This window comes from Amphibalanus amphitrite, unplaced genomic scaffold (genome assembly GCF_019059575.1).
Source record: "Amphibalanus amphitrite isolate SeventyFive unplaced genomic scaffold, NRLGWU_Aamphi_draft 002024F_arrow, whole genome shotgun sequence".
NCBI lineage: Eukaryota > Metazoa > Arthropoda > Thecostraca > Balanomorpha > Balanidae > Amphibalanus > Amphibalanus amphitrite.
In genome coordinates, this window is record NW_024883517.1 from 4,575 (window position 1) to 10,888 (window position 6,314).

At 53.6% G+C, this 6,314-nt stretch overlaps 2 long non-coding RNA genes across 2 annotated transcripts; both read left to right on the top strand.

Annotated features, from left to right (window-relative positions):
- Nucleotides 1-502: 502 nt before the first annotated feature.
- LOC122376121 lies at nucleotides 503-2,341 on the top strand. Its single transcript, XR_006255539.1, has 3 exons — nucleotides 503-568; nucleotides 1,165-1,367; nucleotides 2,103-2,341. It is a non-coding gene; the product is annotated as an uncharacterized LOC122376121 (long non-coding RNA).
- Nucleotides 2,342-2,683: 342 nt separating this feature from the next.
- Nucleotides 2,684-5,921, top strand: LOC122376120. The gene is made up of 3 exons (XR_006255538.1): nucleotides 2,684-2,864; nucleotides 5,105-5,237; nucleotides 5,805-5,921. It is a non-coding gene; the product is annotated as an uncharacterized LOC122376120 (long non-coding RNA).
- The last annotated feature ends 393 nt before the right edge of the window (nucleotides 5,922-6,314 follow it).

Genomic DNA, 6,314 nt, shown 5'->3' on the forward strand with positions numbered 1-6,314 from the left:
TAGGGCTACCGATGCAACCGGTGACAGCCCGACCACATCATCAGCATCAGCATCAGCAGCACCTTTCAGCTTTAGTTACTCAAAGTGTCGCTAGATGGCAGAATGCTTTACATGCAGATCATAAAACCCATTTAAGTTTTTATTCCCAGTAATTGTTAAATATTTTTTTTCTATTCTATTTGAAAAAAAAATAATATGAGTTGAGTTTATTTTAAAGTTAAGCTTTCTCGCTTTTTATTATTTCAATCAGCTGAAAATCGTAACCTATCGTCCTAAATGTCGTCAAACTCGGCGCACTCAGATAGTGTTCGAAATTCGTAACGCCTATTTGATGCTATGGCGAATGGATAGTAAGTATGCTTTAAATAAGTCAACAAGTGCTTGCGGAGCTGCCGCTTACACTTTTGAACACAGTCCTTGTGCGTTAGTTTGTGTGATGCGTCATCCGAAATATGTTTCGTGAGACTCCAAAACAATTCATTTTATCCACTTCAAAAGTAGGTAGTGTTTGTATCATTTCCGGTATGGCTTTTGGGCTTACTTGATAGCTCCATTTATCCTGTCTTGTGTGAGGATAGTCATCATTCCTGGATATCAATATATATATCGCGATAATGCAAAAATGATCAATGTTCTGAACTTTTCTGCGATAATGCGTGAGCGATATTGTGACATTTAGCAATGAGATTTCGGCAGTGTGGCTTAGGCATCAGTTTGCACTAGATATACATTTTCTGGGATCGTGAATTGCATCTCATTCTCACATTATTATAAAAACGCAGGGAAAATTGTTAAGTGGAGCCTGGGCTTACGTTAATCCCGCACTGCCTCATGGGGAATAGGTCACATGCTATATAATATGCTGTCACATACCTGGGGTTAATAAAAGATTGACTGCTCTGATCGGCTACTTGAGTGTCAGCTTTGGAAATTGATTATTTCCCTGAAGTGTTCCCAACTGATATTGCATGAATATCAATGACCTGATTTGATTAACATTCTGATCCTTGAGTTCTGTCTGTGTCCGACTGTCTGGCCCCTGCCTGATTTTGGGTCCGTGTCTGATACCCAGTCCGAGTCTGCTGCCCGGACTGTCCGGTGTGTGCTGTCTCCACTGACTGTGCTGCTCGGTACTGACCAGTGCCCTGTTCTGCCGATCTGCAGGCTCTTACTCTGATGCTGGAGCAGCTCAAGTTTCCTGTCGAGCTCAGCCAACTGAAGCCTCCAGGCTCACATCCGCCTTTGGACTGTGGGCCTTGCCTGGGCTGGCATGTGGACTGAGGTGCCAATGCCGGTGTGCGAGACGACTAGGAGAGGATTGGCCGCGTCACCTAGTCCCCAGGTGGGCGGCCTGCTCATGTTCTCAGGTACTGTCGCTAGCAGTCCAGTGTGTTCCTTCATGCCCTTTCATTTCCATTCAATCCCTTGCAGTGAAGTATGTTTTATTGTAAATGCGCCTTAAGGGAAGGCATGGCTTTGAACATTTACTCCTATTACAACAGGATTTCCAAAGCATACAACCTGAATCACATTGTCATAAACTTGTAGTGAATGTCTGCTTACACAAAACTATTGTTGTCTTAACCACATATATGTATGGAGCATTGAGCAGGGCATGGCAGATGTAATGATTGATGGTTGCTGGCTTAAGCTCGGCATTTATCAGTTCTATGATAACTCGGCGCGTGTCATATTTTGCCTCCATTATGAGATAGACATAGTCTGTTATAACAGCTCCGGCTTATACGTCTATTATGGTTGGAACATTGAAGAACATCTCCCACCAACACTGCTGTAAACGCAACTTATGAAAGGCAAATTGTGTCTCAGATGACATGCATGATGTAGACACTGTTGTGTCTGCGCGTCGCCGAGCTCTAGATTGTCGCAGAGCGGCCACAGCCGGGGGTGGAGATCTGTCAAAATGTCAGGGAGGGGGGGGGGGGGGGCGGCGGGTCCAGGCAGATGGAGGCGGGCTGGATGCAGTACCATTGACTTACATAGCAGTAATTCGTTTTCAGGGGGGTCCTGACCCCCCGCCCCCCCGAGATCTCCACCTCTGGCCACAACCCAACAGACGCATTATAACTTGTGAATTCCAGGGGCTGCTCGAGCACCCACAGCGCGGCCCGGGCGTACGAGCATGCTGCCGCCGCCGGCCGCGGTATAGCGGGCCAGCTGGGGCGCCGCCGGCGAGTCCCTGTCGACGGAGCGGAGCGGGGATCAGCAGGGAGCGCAGAGCACCGGACGAGCAGGCCAGAGCGCGGCAGAACAGTACGTCAGTGCGTGAGCAGCAGGAAATGCCGAGTCACTATGCCATGCTGGGAAGTTACTGTTAAATAACGCAGGGCTCAGTATTCAGCTAACACATGTAACAGTGGTCACTTACAACCCCGTACCAGCACCTCGACCAGTTGTTACTCACGTGTTTGTTATCCCCTGCATTGTCCTACAAGAGCGCCTTATGACCGCCCCCCCCCCCCCCCCGTGTTCCCAGGTGGTCAGCGCTGTGGCCCGGCACCAGACAGCCCCTGAACACGCCGTGGATGAGCCGCTCGTCGTACGCCAACTGGGCGTGCTCGGCAGCCTCCAGTTCGTAGAGCAGGCGCGGCGGCAGCTCAGCGAGTCGCCGGCTCAGGGGCACAGGGGAGCCGGCGCGACCGCGGCCCGCTGCCAGCGGTGGCCGCCGTACCCGCCGCCGCGCCGACCGCCCAACGAGCGCGCGATGTTGAAGCCGGCCACACTGGCGACGTTGAGGCCGATGACGGCGACGACGATGGCCAGCGCGGTGCCGGCCGAGATACCCTCGGTGGCGGAGCTTTCGTAGGCCATCGAGGTCAGCAGGGCGATCAGCAGCACTGCAGGTGGGCGTCCATGGCTGCCGGCGGGGGGGGGGGGGGGGTAGACGGACGGACGGACGGGGGGGTGGTGGTAGACGGAGGGCTGACGGACCGAGCGCAGACGACTGACGGCAGCGACACGCAGGAACCGACGGCGGACCTTACGAACCATGATATCTCATAATTTCATTAAATAGTGCATACAACACCATCCATTTTAAACTGCCGTTATGATGAAAGACGGGACAGTGTAAATCCGTTTGGAGCCAATTCAGATTGATTTCCCTTTTTCGGTAGGGTAGGACCCAGAGCGGCGTTTCTGCTGTGCGCCGTGGCTCAGCTGGGCGGACTGAAGTGGGCGCTGGGCGGGGAGCAGAGCGGACGATAGGACGGCACTGGGGAGGGAGGGCAGGCGGTGCCGCTCTGTAAATGCCGACCGGTGCTCCTCCGCGGCACGTCCGCCCGCTGCCCAGGCCGGGCTCGGCGCCGTGGGGGCCGCCGCGCCCACGGCGGCCGCCGGGTGACGGCGCCGTTACCTATGTCACACGCCGGCCGGTGTGGGGGTAGGACCGGCCGGCGCACACTGGGCCGATCGCCAGGTCTAGCACGACATGGGTAAAAAATCGAACTTTGTGGATGTGCAATGAAACCTATACCAATTTGTTCAAAAATGATCATACTACATTGCTGTGGTCTTTGTTTTCCAACACAATTGCTATTTCATGGCGAAAACTCAGCTTAAACACGAACTTCGGAATCGTTTGGACCGAACTCGTCCCCCGCACTCTTCGACAACGTGTCTTTGATCCACGAAAACAATCACAATTTGAGGAGGAATTCCACATTTATATACATCAAACGATAGCTCCGGGTCTGCAGAACACACATAACCACTTGAAAATGGCGAACTCTTACTTGGTTTTGATGTATTCGCACCGCAAAGATTTAAAGACGAAAATATAATTTCACATAATTGATGTCACACACAAATAGACTTTTAAAAAAAGTACCGCAGAGTACCGCTTCGAAAATCTCGCTACATGTCAATGATTCATTGCACTACAAGATCCAATAGTCATTTTTTGCGACTTTTTGCGACTTTGGATGTAGCAGCCAAACATCAACCCGCGCCGGACCGGTGCTCGGCGTCAAACGCGCCGGGCCGGGAGGTGTTGATTGAACACTCCCCTTCAAACTCGGCTCTTGGGCCACATAGCGACACGTAGTAAGTGGCATTCGAAAGAGCGCCCGAAATTCCAGATGGAGTAATTAGTCATTTCTAGGTCAGGTCAAAGGTCACGTCACCAGAGGTCATCAAAGGTAAAATGTTGCATATATCAACATTTCTCGAAAACCGGCTCTTACCTCGGGGACCAATAGAGCTACATCGTCGCAGAAAAGTGCATTCAATTGCTCTTTTAGCGGTCTTTCTGAAATAAGCCCTCAGATTTGGCTTAACCCTCGCCCCTAGTGGTGTTTTTCCAGCCGCGAACGTATAGAAGGGGTCCGTTGGACCCCTCCCCCCGCCGCTTCGCCCCTGATCGAGCTAGAGCTTCGCGGAAAAGACGAGCGTGTTGCCCGTGACAAGAGGAAGCTGATGATACCCAATTGTAAGGTCCTAGGTCATCGGTTGACCTTCCAGGTCAGGTCAATGACACAAAAGTCGGGAAAATCGGGACCTGTTAGAGCGTCGTAAATGGTGGCTGCTATGGGTTTTTTTGGGTGCTGATCACGAATATAATGTTATTTACGATCATAGATGATGTCTTCATACATTTAGGCCAGGTCGGGTCAGGTCAGGTCAGGTCAACCAGTAAGGGTTTTGCCGGGTATTTGCAGTAGGTGGCAACCGCCTCTGACAGCTTTGTAACATGTTACGAAGGCACCAAAGCTACATAGTAAATGTTCAAATGGTTGCTAGATTCGAATTCAGCTCCAAAAACTAGCCTAGAAACATGTAAAACTCGAAAAAGTGAACCAAGGTCATCAAAGGTCAATGACCTTACCTGACCTTCTGGTGACCTTGACACCCACCCTAATGCATGGGAGCAGCATAATATCTCATGTTTGAACGCTTTAAACCAAGAAAAGACTGCAAACCCGCGGCTAATGCGAGCCGACATACGCTGAATCGCGATTCCGGCCAAACATGGTCTCGAAAGAAGGTCACAGGTCACTCAATGCAGGCAGTGAAGTCCATTGTGAGTGCTCTACGTCCCTGCATTGATCGTTCCCACATCTGATGCTTACACCCTGCGATACAGGGCCGGACAGTGTTTGGAGCTGACCAGACTCTGGCGCCGGCCGGCGCCGGCGGCGACTGACGACCGGGCCGGCGGCGCGCGCAGCTTATCTCGGGTCAGGGCGGCGACATCCCTCCGAGACCGGGCGGAGACTGTGAGTTATGAAACGTAGCGGGATATGAGAAGTTTTTCGTCTGGTGGTTGGGCACCTGTGTGGCGATTTTGAACGAAATCGAGTGGGGCTCCCAATATACCAAAATAATTTAAATGGAAATTGATAATCTCCATGGAGTGTTCCCGACTGATATAGCATGAATATCAATGAACAGACATGATAAGCATTGACATTCAGACCCTTGAAGCATTGTCTGTGTCCGCTGTCTGGCCCCTGTCTGATTTTGGGTCCGTGTCTGATACCCAGTCCGAGTCTACTGTCCTGTCCGAGTCCGCTGCCCGGATTGTCCGGTGTGTGCTGTCTCCACTGACTGTGCTGCTCGGTACTGACCTGTGGAGCAGCCCAAGTTTCCCATCGAGCTCCGCCAACTGAAGTTGCGCAAATGAAGTAGCTGTTATTGGCTCGTTTTCAGTGCGAGCTCCCACCCGCGGTTAAGAAATTATCGTTGTCATCTGCATTAGAGCCCGAACGGGGGGCCTGTGAGCTGATATGTCTGCATTTCTCAGAGGTTGTGACTGTGTGTCTGTCTGTGTGTGTCTGCTGCAGAGGGATGGTGTCGCGGCTCTGGATGGTGTCGACGGCGCTAGACTCGGCCGTGCCCGCTGGCTCACTGTCCGGCGCCGCGGGCCGCTGGGCCAGCCGGAGCTCAGCGGTTCACCTCAGCAGGACACGTCTGTCAGTCAGTCACCAGACGTCTGGCCAGCAGCGGCCGACTCCGGCGGTGCCCTGGCGTGTCGACCGAGCCGCGGCCGGACGGCCGTCGCCCCCTCGCCGCCAGTGCCGTCCAAGTTTGTCTGCAATGAGATACGGGAACCGACTACGAGAGCGCCCTAGAGGGCGGCACCGGCGCGCCGGCAGCCCGGCGGGTGGAGTACGGCGCCGGCAGCGCCGGGCCCGCCGCCGCCGGCCGCGCCCGCTCGCCCACGCCGCCGTTCCGGTTCGAGTCGCCGGCGGCGGCCCGGTCCCAGCCGGCTGACGGGGGGCGCTCCAGACGGAGCCCGACTGTGAGCCGGCGCCGGCCGGGGCCGGGCTCCTTGCGGCAGACGACCAGCCCGA